General features: G+C 48.3%; 1 long non-coding RNA gene across 1 annotated transcript in view; it reads left to right on the top strand.

Annotated features, from left to right (window-relative positions):
• The window catches only part of LOC138421539 (uncharacterized), a 33,794-nt gene extending 19,094 nt beyond the window's left edge, over positions 1–14,700 (top strand). The window contains exons 3-4 of the long non-coding RNA XR_011249531.1: positions 11,718–11,864; positions 14,137–14,700. This is a non-coding gene — a long non-coding RNA (uncharacterized lncRNA). The remainder of the gene's footprint in view (positions 1–11,717; positions 11,865–14,136) is intronic.
• Positions 14,701–16,523: the final 1,823 nt, after the last annotated feature.

Here is a 16,523-nt window from a genome sequence, read left to right as displayed (position 1 = left end):
TTCTCATGTTGCAGGTGTAAGGAATTTGGTTTGTTTTGAAACGTGTTTTTCCTTTCTAAGTCGTTTCTAAGTATGTGGGGCAAGGGCGAGGGGAGAGAGTCGTTACCTCGTTCAGTCCACCGTTTTGATCTGCTGCTTTCCTGTGAATTGGTTTTTTATCCCATTTAAAATATGATGCCCAGCAGAAAGCTCCATGCCTCTGGCCCCTCCAGCTTTTGAGTCCTTGGATATTGTTTATCAGGCAGGAAGTACATCAGCTGTTCCAACTTACTTACCTGCTGTGAGCTGGAATAATTATACCTGCTCACTGGGGCCCTCCGCATTGTGTTCCCGGCCTGAATGGGAAACCCAGGAAGACCTGAAATGATATGTTGAGGTTTCCTCTTCCTATTCCGGTCCCTCACCAGGTGCACTGCCCCAGTTGGAAGGACTGGTGGCAGTTTAGTCGCTCAGTCGTGTCCGACTCTTGTGACCCCGTGGACTGTAGTCCACCAGGCTCCTCTGCCCATGGGATTGTCCAGGCAAACATACTGCAGTGGGCAGCCATTTGCTTCTCCAGGGGATCTTCCTGACCCAGGGACTGAACCTGGGTCTCCCACCTTGCAGGCAGAGTCTTTAGCAATGGAGCTGTAAGGGCAGGACTAGAGTCCGATTTCCTTTGCCTCCCAGTCATGTTCTGCTACGTGATAGGCTGACCTCGGCCCACTCGCTTTTAAAAAAAATTTATTTATTTTCAATCGGAGGATAATTGCTTTACAGTGTTGTGTGGGTTTCTGCCATACATCAGCATGACTCAGCCACAGGTATACGTTCGTTCCCTCCTTCTTGAACCTCCCTCCCCACCACCCCAATCCAGCCCACTGAAATCTGCCAGCTTTTCCCACTGGAGCTGGGCGATGGCCTTGCCTCCCCGATGGATGCGGGCCTGGCCCCTGGTGCCTGTCACCCCCTGGGCGTCCCGTGCTCCTGGAGCTCCTCCAGGCCCTCCCCACTTGTCCCCTTGCCCTCCAGGATGCCGACTCCTGTCCTTCAGAGACGGATAGCTGTCCATTGCATGCTGGCTGTGGTTCTTTCTTTCCCTCGCAGGACGGCATCTCTTTAGAAGGGCTGGCTGCTCCCTCGGGTCAGTTCATCTTCCTGCTTGGCTTTCCTTGATCATGAATCCCCCACCCCCAGCCTTGAATGACATGAGGGGTCCTGGCCTCTGTGTCCCCTCTGAACCGATAATCATTCAGGATGCTAGTGCGTGCATGCATGATAAGTCGCTTCAGTCATGTCCAACTCTTTGCAACCCTATGGACGGTAGCCTGCCAGGCTCCTCTGTCCATGGAGATTCTCCAGGCAAGAATACTGGAGTGGCTTGCTATGCCCTCCTCCAGGGGATCTTCCCAACCCAGGGATGGAACCTGCATCTGTTGCATCTCCTGCACTGGCAGGTGGGTTCTTGACCACTAGTGCCACGTGGGAAGCCAGGACATCAGAGCTCTTGGGAAGAATTCACAGAGGAGGAGGGAGACAGGTGAAGTCACACCTTTCCATGAACACTTCAGCTCAAATTAGTGGAAGGTGGCTAAGCGTCCACTCACCAATGCAGGAGACGTGGGTTCGATCCCTGGATTGGGAAGATCCCACAGGCTGCAGAGCAACTAAACCCCAGTGCGGCCACTGCTGCAGCGGAGCGCCCTGGAGCCCCTGCTCGGCAGCAGGATAAGCCACCACCACAGCTAGAGCAAGCCCGAGCACGGAGCAAGCCCGCGCACAGAGCAAGCCCGCGCACGGAGCAAGCCTGCGGCTAGTGCAAGCCCACAGCTAGAGCAAGCCCGCGGCTAGTGCAAGCCCACACACAGCAACAAAGACCCAGCACAGCCAAAACAAGTAAAGTAATTAATTTTTAAAAAATCACATGCACACTGTATATTTCTTATGTAAATCAGCTTGACAATAAAGAGCTTGTCTTGTCATGTGTGGTTCCTCCAGAGGATGTATTGAAATAAGGAAAGCAGGAGATCATATTCTTTTAGAAGAGTGATGTCAATAATTCAAATTGAAAGAAAAATCCAAACAACCCTCTAGATATTGGGCTTGAAAAATATATAACAAATCCAAGGAACATTTTTATGTTTTTTAAAAATTTTACATTTGACCATGGCTCTTCCTGAGGTTTCATGAATATATACCTGGACGGAAGAGATTAAAAATCTGAAATACTCCTAGAACAGGTGAGGGTTTAGGAAAGAAGTCCCTTTTTGTCCATACTTTTTTCTTTCTCAGAAAAATTTATAATATAATATTTCCCTTTCTGGCTTCCACTGGAAATCAGTTTTCCTTAGAAGTTAAGTGAGCGTGGTTCACGAGTTTGCTTGAATGTCTTCTTTGGACACTAGTACTTTGCAGTGTTCCCACCTCAGACCTGCATCTCTTGAGTCTACCCTTCAGCCTTTTCGTGTATGGAATTGTTGGCAAAGATGGATAAAGGAAAACTAAGAATCAGGCTAAGAAGGAACAGATCAGGGGTCAGCGGACTTTTTCGTAAGGGGCCAGAAAGTCAGTATTTTTCGTTTTTTGAAGCTGATGATCTCTTTTCTTCTCAACTTTGCTGCTGTTATTCTAGACGGTGGGAAGAATCCTTTTATAATATATTCATACGTGAAGTCATCACATTCTGTACTTTAAATATTTAATAAATTTATTTATCAATTAAGGATTTTAAAAATCTCCCACAGACAAGGAGTAGAAGATTGGATGTGGCCGTGTGCTAATGAAACCTTATTTTTAGGTTTCAATTTCATGTAATTTTCACATGCCCTGAGATATTAATCATTGTTTGACTCTTAAAATCCTCTTAAAATGTAAGAACTGTTCTCAGCTTATGAAGTGAACGTGTTAGTTGCTCAGTCGTGTCTGACTCTTCGCGGCCTCCTGGACTGTAACTCACCAGGCTCCTCTGTTCATGAGGTTTTCCAGGCAAGAATACTGGAGTGGGTCATCATTCCTTTCTCCAGGGGATATTTTGACACATGGTGGGCTGGAGTATTTGCTGACTTCTGTACAAAATCACACCCTTGACCTAGCTTACCTTTAACGTTCCTGCAAACACATTTATTATTATTTTTCAATCCTTAAAAAAAAAATCTTTATTGAAGTGTAGTTACAATAAAATCACCAATTGTATACGTTGGTAAGTTTTTTTTTTTTTTTTAATTGCTTTACTGTGTTTTTACTTGAGCAGCATCTAACTGGGTTTATGTTCTTGGCTCACATTTTCTTTCCCTCATTACTTTACAAACATTTGCTCCATTCTCTGTTGATATCAATATTGCTATGGAGAATAAAGTTAGCCACATTAAAAAAAAATCCTTAATGTTGAGCCACTTTTCGCTGAGATTCCATTACTTGTTCTTGACGTGGCAGTAGCTGAGCCAGTGTCTCAGTTATCTCTTGCCGCGTGACAAGTCACCCCAAACTTAACACGTGGTCGCCTCGTCTCGCAGTTTGTGTGGTCAGGCGCGTGGGCAGAGTGCAGGCGGCTACATGTTTTGTGTGGTCCCAGAGGCCGAGGTCCTGGCACTGACCCAGGGTCTGTGGTCCGAAGGCTCCGCTGGGGACGGACCGGCTGCCATGCGCACTTGGAGGCTGTTGGCAGCACCTGGACCCTTGTTGGGTTGAGGGTCTCGGACCCTCCCATGTGGACTGTTGGCTGGAGTCTGCTCCCTCTTCTGCGCCACGTGGGCCTCCTCTACACGGCAGCTCGCTTCATTAAGGCGTGCAGGCTGCGACAAAACAGAGGAGGCTAAGGATAAAGAAATCTGCGTCTTTTATGACCTGGTCACAGAAGGGATAAGAGATCACACCCTTGTGTACCTTGAGAGTTCTAACATGTCCATCGTCAAAACCAGAAAGTAAATTCATCTTTTTTTAGGGAACACTTTTACTTTTGATTAGTTACCTACATCTCTGTCTTTAAGCTTCGAAGACTTAATTGGAACAACCTGGGCTATTTACTCGGCTCATGCAACCCAGACAAGCAAAGAGCGTATGGTCAGATGGTGTGTTATGGCAGTGACCACGACTGGAACGCTAATCGTGGAGTAGCGCTCACTGTGGTTCTGGGACTGCCTGGGGTGCTTTCCAGCATCAGTTCAATGAACCCTCACACCAAACGCATGAGAAAGGCCCTGACTCTGTCCCTGTGGCGCTGGGAGGTTCACCGACCTGCTCGAGGTCGCACGAGCAAGTGGTGGCCCCTCTCCCTGCTCAGGTGGGCAGGTCCCAGGCTGTGCTGACCCACGGCTTTACAGAGGAGGACATGCTCCTGCAACAGATCAATCTGGAAAAGGAGAGCAGGGAGACGACAACCTGAGGAGGGCGCCTGTCGCTCCAGCAAAGAGTGAGCCCTGACCGGCTCAGAGCAGAATTTTGCTTATTGTGAAATGATCGGTCAGCACTCCAAAGGGGACATGACTCAGCAATAACAAAAGCAACAACTCCAAGTGGGACTGCGCAGTGTTTTTCTTCTCATCTAAGCAGACAACTAATCCATCTAGTCAAGGCTATGGTTTTTCCAGTGGTCATGTATGGATGTGAGAGTTGGACTATAAAGAAACCTGAGTATCGAAGAATTGATGCTTTTGAACTGTGGTGTTGGAGAAGACTCTTGAGAGTCCCTTGGACTGCAAGGAGATCCAACCAGTCCATCCTAAAGGAGATCAGCCCTGAGTGTTCACTGGAAGGACTGATGCTGAGGCTGAAACTCCAATACTTTGGCCAACCTCATGTGAAGAGCTGACTCATTGGGAAAGACCCTGATGCTGGGAGGGTTTGGGGGCAAGAGGAGAAGGGGATGACAGAGGATGAGATGGCTGGATGGCATCACAGACTCAATGGACATGAGTCTGAGTGAACTCCGGGAGTTGGTGATGGACAGGGAGGCCTGGCATGCTGCGATTCATGGGGTCGCAAAGAGTCGGACGCGACTGAGCGACTGAACTGAGCTGAAGCAGACAACACACAAACCTGGGAGGAGCAGCTGACCCACAATGTTTAAGAAATTTTACTCATCGGTCTTCTTTCTTTGAGTTATATTTTTATGTCACCCAGACATGAATGCCATTGTTTGCTGACCCTTTTTTTTCTTTCTCTTCCTTTTTTCCCCCCCCCCGACCAGTGTTCTTTCTACAGTACAAAAGTTGGAAATAAATGCAGGATTGCAGGGTTAATCTTAGTGAGAATCTTTATTTTGAGCTGGTGGCCAGGGTAGCTCCCCCTCCACACTGGGAGAGACCAGAGTGAATCTTCCTCGTTGAGCCACATGGCCTGAGCCACAAGAGTGCAAACACTCGTGGATTGTAAAGTCTTTTATGACACAAACCGACGAATCTCCCGGTTACCTGCTTCTTGTGAGATAGACAGGGAAGGATAAAATCACCTTCCTGGGAACAAATGAAGTGAATCATAATGCTTGAAAGCTGTTTAACTTTAACTGTGTAAACAGGGATGCACGTGTATGCACATTTACATTTTGTGGAGGCTCTGTCCTTTCGTTTCTGCTAGAACAGGACTTTATTTCTAATTGAGGTATAATCTGACATGTAACAGTATATTAGTTTCAGGTGTGGGACATAGTGATGTGATACCTGTTTATTGTGCAGTGGTCACCCCAGTAAGCCTAGCTAACCTCTGTCTCCACACATTTGCGTGTTAGTCACTTAGTCATGTCACGCTGTTTGCAACCCCATAGACTGTAGCCCGCCAGGCCCCTCCGTCCATGGGATTCTCCAGGCAAGAATGCTGGAGTGGGCAGCCATTCCCTTCTCCAGGGGACCTTCCCGACCCAGGGATGGAAACCAGGTCTGACTTTTTGTTGATCAGTTGCTAAGTCATGTCTGACTCTTTGCAGCCTCATGGACTGCATCATGCTAGGCTTCCCTGTCTTTCACTGTCTCCCGGGGTTTGTTCAAACTCATGTCCATCGAGTCGGTGATGCCATCCACCCATTTCACCCTCTGTCATCCCCTTCTCCTTCAGCCCTCAGTTTTTCCCAGCATCGGTGACCCCGCAAGAGACTGAGGCAGACTTGCCCATGAGTGCTGGGAGTCTCCTGTGGAGGCAAGGATTGACAGTGGCCCTCCGCAGGCTGAGGGGCTCTAGCCGCAGCAGTCCTGGGAGGCATGGCATGCTGGCACAAGTCCTCTTGGAGGAGGTTGCCGTTAGTCCTACCATGGAGTGTACCATGTGGTAGGCCTGCCATGGAGGCTGCAGACGCCAGGACGGGGCCACCTCAGGCCAAACTACACGGAGGGAGCACAGCCCCAGCCGTCAGCAGAAGACTGGATTAAAGATTGACTCACTGGAGCAAGACCCGGTTTTCCCCACAGCCAGTCATTCCGATCAGAAACCTCCCACAAGCCCTCTCATTCTCATCCATCAGAGGGCAGACAGAAGATGCAAGAGCTGCAATCCCACGGCTTCCAGAACAAAACCCAGAATCAATCAGATATCAGGGTCTAGTCTGGCACCTTACATAACCTAGTCCCCACAAAGCCCCTTCTGGTAGGTACGATTCCCTCCCTCCCCATTTTACAGGTGAGGAAACTGAGGCACAGAAGGAGTGAAGACCCAGCTCCGGCTCCCACAGCCGCACCTGGCAGAGCAGCTGCTGCTGGACCAGCAGTTCCTGGCCCCTCAGGGCGTCAGGCGTTGGTGACCCAGCAGGTGACGGGGGGCACGGATGGCGCTCTGTGCAACTGCTGGCTGGCTGGTTGGCTGGCGTGACGGCCCTGTTCCCTTTGGAGGATGGAGCCACTGGGGCTGGGTTCACGGAGGGCAGAGGTTTCACAACAGTGAGCAGAAGGGTGTCCTCGGGCCTGACTCCCCCACCTGCCTGAGGTGGGTGTATTTCCCACAGCACGTGGGGTCACCAGGCAGCCCTGGGGCCCTGGCAGGACTCACCCAAACCTCGGCATCCCATGCGGGTCTAGGTGCCCAACCTCCCTGGGCCTGGTCAGATGAGGTAGGAAGCCAGCCCTCTGCCTGGGGGGCTGGGGTAGAGCAGGATTCCCCTCTCTGGCCCTCAGGGGATGGGCCCGCTCACCCCCTCTCAGACCCCCGGCTGCCAGCCGACTCTGGAGCTGGGGCATCCAGCTGGCGCCCGTCAGGCACGTTCCCTCCACCGGCTACAGAGAAGCGCTTTGCGGTCCACAGTTACCTTAAATACACGTGCATTAAGTCTCCACTTGATTTCTATCTGCGCAAGCTTTAAAGTGTTGGAAACACTCTGGGAAGTCTCCACAGGCAGCTTTGGGATCACCAACCCAGAATGAGAAACAGCCAAAGTCACTTGGGGGTGCTTCCACGCCTCCCCTCACCCCCAGGATTCCTGTGGCTGGAGCCAGGCTTCCCATCGGAACGGAGTAGTTGCTGCTGTTCAGTCGCTTAGTCGTGTCCGACTCTTTGCGACCCCATGGACCGCAGCACGCCAGGCCTCCCTGTCCATCACCATCTCCCAGAGTTCGCCCAAGTTCATGTCCATCGAGTCGGTGATGCCATCCAAGCATCTCATCCTCGGCCGCCCTCTTCTCCTTCTGCCCTGGATCTTCCCTGGCAGGAAGTGCGGACCCTCTGCTGATCTGGACCCTCTGCTGCTCTGTGGGACCGCGGCTGCGAGCCCTGCAGGCGATTCTCCAATCCTGGTGAGCAGAGTGTGGTTGCATGAAAACGCAGTAATTAAAAATAACAGGAAAGCCTTTCTATTTATAGATGGTTTCATAGGCACTTCTCTAAAAAAAAAATCCCTAATTTGGCTCCAGCGATTTGGCAGTGGTTCTTCTGGGTCTTACGAGGGTTTTATTTTTAGTGGCACAGAAGGGTTTCTGAAGGCATTCGGCTGTAATAACAGAAGAGGGCCACAGGCAGCCTTTGCAAAACACCAGGCTCCTCAGTTGGAAGAGGACAGCTGAAAGTAAAAAACAGGTTAGCGTTAGTGAAGGTGCTCCTTCTCCGGGATGACTTTGCTTATCGATTTCACGTTATGTGGTGTGAGACACTTTTCATATACTGAGGCCATGTCTTGCTTACACCCATCCCTGTGAGACCGGAGGAAAATTTTGTCTTATGTTTATGTAAAGATGGGGAACCTGAGCCTTGAGGGGCCAGGATAGAAGTCAAAGCTACCTTTTTTTCCTCCCTTTTTCTTAAGTTGGAGGATAATTGCTTTACAATGTTGTGGTGATTTCTGCCATACAACAACATGAATCCACCATAAATATACTATATCCCGTCCGCCTTGAACCTCCCAATCCCCTTACCCCATCCCAGCCCTCTAGGTTGTCGCAGAGCAGGGGGCTGAGCTCCCTGGGTCTCACAGCAGCCTCCCACTGTCTGCCCATATCATGCATGCTAACGTATGTCTCAACGCAACTCTTTTAGTCTGTCCCTCCCTCCCCTCCCCGCCGTGTCCGCAAGTCTGTTTTCTGTCTGCAGCTCTATTCCTGCCCTGCAAATAGCTTCATTAGTACCATTTGTCTAGATTCCGTACATATGCGTTAATACATATGTGTTTGTCTCTTTCTGACTTACTTCACTCGGTATAATAGCTTCTAGGTTCATCCACCTCACTAGAACTGACTCAGGCTCATTCCTCTTTATGACTGAGTAATACTCCATTCCCGGAGAAGGCAATGGCACCCCGCTCCAGTGCTCTTGCCTGGAAAATCCCATGGACAGAGGAGCCTGGTGGGCTGCAGTCCATGGGGTTGCACAGAGACAGACACGACTGAGCGACTTAGCAGCAGCAGCGGCAGCGGTGCATATACGCACCGCATCTTCTTTACCCGTTCATCCATCTGTGGACGTCTAGGCTGCTTTCAAGTCCTGGCTGTTGTAAATAGTGCTGCAGTAGACATTGGGCCACTCGTGTCTTTTTGAATTATGGTTTTCTCGGGGTATGTTGAGTTCGATCCCTGGGTTAGGGAGATCCCCTGGAGAAGGAAAGGCTACCCACTCCAGTATTCTGGCCTGGAGAATTCCATGGACCGTATATTCCATGGAGTTGCAAAGAGTTGGACACGACTGAGCGACTTTCACTTTCAGGGCATATACCTAGTAGTGGGATTGCTGGGTCATATGGTAATTTTATTCCTAGTTTTTTTAAGAAATGGAGTCAAAGCTATCTCGAGGCTTGGTGTTATTATCTGCTCACTATAGCATGCCGCAGGGTCATTACAACTGGCTGAATAAGAAACTCTGGGTCCTGGCAGCTGTTGTTCCTTATTGCCTAGAATCTCCTGAATTTCAGAGGATTCTTGGCCATTTCATGTACCAGATAAGACCAGGGTTAGTTTTGGTTTGATATTTGTTGGTGATGATCCCTGCAATTAAATCAGAGTAGCAACCTTTCCTTCCTCAGAGCTGTGTTGGTGTATATGCTGAATAAATTAATGTCCCCATTTAAGGAAACTCGTTTGGCATCAACTATTTCTTTTTATGCAACTAGAGAAATAGAGTGTGGGAAGAGGGCTGAAAAGAGAAGAATTTTGTATTAAGGATTTTTTATTCTTTGAAAAATAACAAAATAAGACACTGGTCAATGTTGTTTAGTGTGGAGTGGTGAAAAAAAAATGACCCAAAGATGGTGCCTGAAGTATAGACTGGAGTGATGTGCTGGGCTCACTCAAGTGGTCCAGGGCTCATTTAACGTGTGAAGGCAAGATGGACACAAGAGAGGAAGAGAAAGGCTGCTCATTGTCAGGCTCTTGATTTTGAGAAAGACGCTACCCACAGCTTGAGGGAGGGCTTTGGAGAAATTCGCTCTTTCTTTCTCTCCTTATGAGAATACTTCTAGCAAAGGTGCTCCCCAAACTGCCTTTCTGTCCTTTGTCTGAGTATCAGTCAGTGTGCTCCAGAGACACAGAACCAACAGTGTAATTTTTATTAAGAAATTTGGCCACATGATTGTGGATTTCCTGGAGAATCAGGAGAGTGTGGCGGTTCAGCTGTTCATGCCCACGTGTCATCTGCTGGCAAAATTCCCTGCTTGCTGGCGTGAGGTCAGTCTTTGTTCTAGTCAGGCTGATCAGATGAGACCCGCCTGCATTATGGATGGCAATCTGCTTTTACTCAAAGTCCCCTGATTTAAATGTTACTTTCATCCAAAAAACACTCTCAGAGAAATATCGTGAATAATGTTTGGCCAACTATCTGGGCACCTTGTGTCCGAAAAGTTGACGGGTAAAATGAACCATCGTATCCTTGCTTGGAAGCACAGAACAATTTCAGGAACTCCACAGCAGAGACCCTGCTCACCGGGTATCTATGGGCCCCTATGTTTCCTAGACCCTCACAGTTCAGCAAGCATCTCTTCCACGTGAAGCAGTCAGTATCAGCACTCCTCCTCTGTTACTATTTCCTTGTCTTGGCGATCGGGGAGTTATGTGCGAAGAAAGCAGAATTAAACGATTGAAGCTCCTGGAGTCTTTTGCCTACGTGCTGCTGCTGCTGCTAAGTCGCTGCAGTTGTGTCTGACTCTTTGCGACCCCAGAGACAGCAGCCCATCAAGCTCCCCTGTCCCTGGGATTCTCCAGGCAAGAACACTGGAATGGGTTGCCATTTCCTTCTCCAATGCATGAAAGGAAAAGTGAGAGTGAAGTTGCTCAGTCGTGTCTGACTCTTAGTGACCCCATGGACTGCAGCCTACCAGGCTCCTCTGTCCATGGGATTTTCTAGATGAGAGTACTGGAGTGGGGTGCCATTGCCTTCTCCTTCTGCCTACGTGAGTGAGAAATAAATTCTTGTTGTGCTAAGCCACTGAGATTTCAAGTCACAGCTGTTTCATTCTGACCCCAGCTGTGGGTCTGTGTCTAAGGGTGCCTCTGTGTGTCTCTGCGTGTGTTTGTGGCAAGTTGATTAGAAGACCTGTGTGCCAGAGCTCAGCCAGCACAACCCCATACACTGACGCTCACGCTGGTGAAAGCCTGTTTTCCACATCTTCCCTTGCTGATTCTTACAACTTTCTGGAGCTTGTCTCTCCAGGTCAGTTCTTTCCCAGGCTGAATGCAACGAGTATTGTTCCCAGCTCATCTGGGTCCGTTCTCACTGTCTCTAGAGGCCAGCAACACCCATCCTGAAGCTCTTTCTTGCTTTCAATTCAGTTCAGTCACTCAGTCATGTCTGACTCTGTGACCCCATGGACTGCAGCACTCCAGGCCTCCCTGTCTATTGCCAGCTCCCAGAGTTTACCCAAACCATGTCCATCGAGTCGGTGATGCCATCCATACATCTCATCCTCTGTCGTCCCCTTCTCCTCCCGCCCGCAATCTTGCCCAGCATCAGGGTCTTTCCCAATGAGTCTGTTCTTCCCATCAGGTGGCCAAAATATTGGAGTTTCAGCTTCTGCATCAGTCCTTCCAATGAATATTCAGGACTGATTTCCTTTAGGATGACTAATTGGATCTCCTCGCAGTCTAAGGGACTCTCAAGAGTCTTCTCCAACACCACAGTTCAAAAGCGTCAATTCTTCGGCGCTCAGCTTTCTTTACAGTCCAACTCTCACATCTATACATGAAAAACCCATAGCTTTGACTAGACAGACCTTGGTTGGCAAAGTTATGTCTCTGCTTTTTAATAAGCTGTCTAGGCTGGTCATAACTTTTCTTCCAAGGAGCAAGCGTCTTTTAATTTCATGGCTGCTATTAATTTAATGGTCTTTTAATTTCTTGCTTTAGTCTGCCTGGAATTCCTTCCTTGGAGAATCCTCATCCTAACCCAAGTGACCTGTGGGACTGGAAGTCACCCCCTCTCTCTCCAGTATTGTGTTGACTACATGATAACCTGGAAAAATAAAATGAGAGCATCCACTGCGTTCACTCTGGGTAGGTGTTCTATCAAAGCCAGACTCACTGGAACCTCTCTCTAACTTCACGGAATTGGATGGGCGGGGGTAGCCCTTAATCTAGAAATGTGCCCCAGGCATCTAGGCTGGGCTGTCAGAGTAATCTTCCCACCTGCTTGGGTGTTGTTTCATTGCAAACAAGGAGACCAACACGCAGAATGGAAGGGCGACAGCAGGGCTGTGAGGCAGAAGGGAGGGGCAGTAAGCATGACAACACGGTTTTACTCTCTGGATTCACTGGAAATTCACCATAGGACTTCCCTGGTGGCTCACATGGTAAAGCGTCTGTCTACAGTGTGAGAGACCTGGGTTTGATCCCTGGATTGGGAAGATTCCCTGGAGAAGGAAATGGCAACACACTCCAATATTCTTGCCTTGAAAATCCCATGGATGGAGGAGCTTGGTGCAGGTTACTGTTCATGGGGTCGCAAAGAGTCAGGCACGACTGAACGACTCCACTTTCACTTTCCCACTTAGTTGAGCAGATATGGCCCTTCTGTGGCTTTGGCTAGTTGATCTTGGGTTTCTGTCACTTGCCAGAAGTCCTGATGTTTATGGCTGCATTCCAGGGACATCAACATATGACTTTTCCTATCAACAGCTGCTGTCAAGGTCGGCTGCCAAGAGTCAGGAAAAGATGAAGCCAATTCTGAACAGAAGCTTTAAGCATTAAGACGAAAACTGACCTTTTACTTTTTTTTTTCCTGATTGGCTCTTCCTCCCTTTTAATGAGTCGTTTGTTTGTCAATGACGTTACTTAATTTCCTTTATTATATTTGGGTTAGTTGCTCAGTCATGTGACTCTTTGCCACCCCAAGGACTGTAGCCCGCCAGGCTCCTCTGTCCATGGGATTCTCCAGGCAAGAATGCTGGAGTAGGTTGTCCACTCCCTTCTCCAAGGGATCTTCGCGACCCAGGGATTGAACCTGGGTCTCCTGCATTGCAGGTGAATTCTTTACCATCTGAGTCACCAAGCAGAGGGTATTTACTCGGCACATCTTGGCTTCTGCACTGACCGTACCTGCCAGGTACTGAGTACAGGCGATGCGTGCTTGCCTGTGAGTCTTTGTTAAGCAAAGACCTGGCAGAAGACACTTCAGCATGTTATCTCAATTTGAACCTGATTTCCCACATTTGTACGAAAGATAGCCTTCAGAGACTGTCTTTCAGGATCCCTTGAGATAGATGGAGCTGCTTCCACGTCATCACGTGATGAAGGTGCTGTGGGATGCAGCCTTGCATGTGTCCCTGGACCCCCTGGAACGCTCTCAACTTCTCACCTGGTACTTTCTCCATAAGTGGTCCCTGGGCTGTTCCGCTGTTAGAAGATTTGCTTCAAAAGGATGTTGTGAAATCTCATTTACGAATTGCTAGAGCCCCAGAGGCACTGTTTTCTCTAAGCATCCTCCTCTGTAGCTAACATTTTCTGTGTGATAGTACGCTAGACCTAAAAATCAATTTCCTGGGACTCAGACGTAAGAGCATGATGACGCAGGTGCCATTAAGTGAGACCAAAGACGCTTTTGGCCGCGAGCAAGTCTCTGCATGATGGGCTGAGAAGAACCGAGCAGGATGTCGTGTAGAGAAAGCTAAAGGATCAAGTTATTCCTTCCTTCTGAAAGAGATACTGTTAAATTCACTTTTATTGAAGAATTCTGAAACACCGTGGTTAGCTGTTTCTTAGATTTCTAAATGCTTTGTGTGATTACATCTGTTTGTGATTTGAAGAGAAATTTGACCACTTGACATTGGTGTTGGTACCCTTGTCTGTCTTGACTGTACCCTATGTCTTGTCTCTAAATTGCTGAAAACCTTCTTGGCATCTGGAATGTCTCCTATTGTTCCCTGGGTGGCTGGCTCTCTGCCTCAGCTGCAGAACAAGGGAAGCTTCTAGACACATGAAACATGAACTCCTTAGCTCCACATGGAATCACACCATTCTCAGAGTTGAAAATGACTTTTGAGAATAGCTTTACAACCATTCCCTTATTCACAGATGACACAGGGAACACTCAGAGGATGGAAGCCACTTGGTGAAGGTCTCCGTGCTTCTGGGGGTGGAGGGGGATGGTTGCTGGGAACAGAGGATGCAAAGGGGAAGGGACCCTGGGGAACAGAGGGCAGATGTGCAGAGCAGTGTTTACAATGTGTCCGGGACAGTGTGGTCCACAGCCAGGCGTCTGTGCAGGGGCTCAGCTGAGGGCTGCAAGGTGGCAGGCTGTCCTCCAGCAAGCACTTTGCTATCTTATCAGGATCGCTGAACCGCTCAGGACGCAGAGCTCGGTGTCACTCACATGTCACTGCGACCTAAATGCCCATCGACAGGAGAATGGACAAGAGGATGTGGTATGTGTGCACGACGGGATACTACTCAGTCACGAAAAATAATGGATTAGTGCCATTTGCTGTGACGTGGATGGGTCTAGAGACTGTCATGCTGAGTGAAGTACAGAAAAGACAAATACCACACAGTATCACTTCTGTGGGGAACCTAGAGAGAGAGTACAAACAAACGTATTTGCAAAGCAGAAATAGAGTCACAGATGTAAAGAACCAAAGAACGGACACCGAGGCGGGGAGTGGGCAGTGGGATGAACTTGGATATTGGGATTGGCACATACACACTGCTGAGCATAAAACACGGGACTGACGAGAAGCTACTCAGTGCTCTCTGGCGACCTAAATGGGAGGGGAGTCTTTAAAAAAGAGGGGATATATGTGTGTGCATAACTGATTCACTTTGCTGTACTGCAGAAACTAACTCAACACTGTAGATCAGCTATATTCCAATAAAAAATTTTAAAAACTCCTGAAAATGTCACTGCAAATTGCTTTTCCAGGCCGAATACAAGCAACCTTTAGCATCTACAATTTTGAGTTATCTGTGCCTCTCTTCACCAGCATTAGCAGAGATAACTGAAAATTGGCAACACTTAAATTCACGTTAAATAAAAAAAAAAAACAACCCAGAAAGCTTGATAATGTCTTAAGACCACAAGGGTGCCATTTATTCCTTCCCAGAGGAGTCCTCCAGGCTCCTGCAATCCAAGGAGGATCTCTGGTCTCCCAGATGACCCAAGCGATGCCTCTCATCTTGTTTTGGATGTCTGCTCATGACCCAGGCCCCTTCTGTGGTAAGGAGATGTTTTCTCTGTATAAGGGCCTCTGGGACTCATTGGCGTGACCAGCAGCATCAACTCAGTCCTAGAAGCTCCAGCGGCCAACAGTGCTGGTGGCCAGGGGTGAAAGGGGCCCTCGCCAAAGTGTGTCGAGTCTCCCTATGATTCCAGTTCAGCTCAGCTTGGTAGGTGGCGCCAGTGGCAAAGAACCCGCCTGCCAATGCAGGAGACAGAACAGATGTCAGTTCAATCCCTGGGTCAGGAAGATCCTCAGGAGTAGGAAACGGCACCGTCCTCCAGTTTTCTTGCCTGGAGAATCCCATGAACAGAGGAGCCTGGTGGGCTACAGTCCATGGGGCTGCGAAGAGTTTGGCATGATTGAAGCGACTTTGCATGCATGCAGCTTGGTAGAGGGTCAGGCTGGCTCAGCGTGGATTGAAAGAAAAGCATTTTGACTTTCCTGCCTAATGAAGATTCGTCATGTGTTAAGACTCTTAATCACTGAAGCTAAGAACCACTATTAATTAGAGCTGATAAAAGCATAAGAAATATTTAATCCTCTTGTTCTGGGAGCTGGGGATTTTCACAGCCTGACATTTGCGCTCCTAAAGCTACTAGTCTTACTAGGTTTAGCGTGGCTGCAGTTGGCAGTGATTAAATGCACTGCCTGGGGTCCCGCTGAGCTATGTCCTACCCTGAAAGATCCTCAGGGTGGGGGGTAGTTTTATGACTGTCACTGGCTTAAAATGAATACAGACACTCCAGCAAAATGACTGTTCAGAAACACTTTTCTGAAAATTGGTCCCCAAGTGTTCATTTCTCTTAGGAATAAGGGGTTAGGATTAGCAGCAAACACAAGAGCTCAGCTTTTAGTTACTTTATTAAATCTGTTCTCTGCTGGTCAATTTTTATTTTTCCTCCCTTTTAAATAATTGCCTTTAAAAGAGATCATACCATACTATCAACTTTTGAAAAATAGTATTCATGATCAAATAACTTGGTTTTTGAAGGTAGATTTTTTTCATAAAGAAGGCTTAATAACCATGCTTGTGAGCTGAAACTATGTTTACTGGGTGAATGTGTAGCTAAACCTGTATCTTTAATCCTCAAGTAAGCATTTGCATGGCTTGCACTCAGTGTGCATTCTTAAAGCTGGAAAAAGTCAGTTGAGCTGGTCACTGGTGAAGGAATTCAGAGTATGTTCACACTCACAAGGGCTTGGATGAAGGCAGTGAGTGAGTAGAGGTGACAAGGGATTTTAATAAATATGCCTGGAAGTACATTCTTGAATGACATTGGCTGTGACCTTGGGCTCTTGATCACTGATGCAGCAAGAGTTGATGTGAACAGTCCCCAAGGTTGAATCCTCCAAGCACGTCTGTGCTAAGACTTGGGGTCTCTCCCTTCAACCTTTTTCCATTGTTATAGTGCCCCAACAGCCAGCGTTCAGAAAAAGAAAGCTTTCCCCCTTATTCTCTTCCCAAGCTGTCTGTAGCCTTGGTGACCAAGATTGTCACATA

Source organism: Ovis canadensis, chromosome 16, assembly GCF_042477335.2.
Source record: "Ovis canadensis isolate MfBH-ARS-UI-01 breed Bighorn chromosome 16, ARS-UI_OviCan_v2, whole genome shotgun sequence".
Classification (NCBI taxonomy): domain Eukaryota; kingdom Metazoa; phylum Chordata; class Mammalia; order Artiodactyla; family Bovidae; genus Ovis; species Ovis canadensis.
The sequence above is the reverse complement of the archived record's forward strand: the minus strand, read 5'-3'. Positions and strand labels throughout refer to the sequence as shown.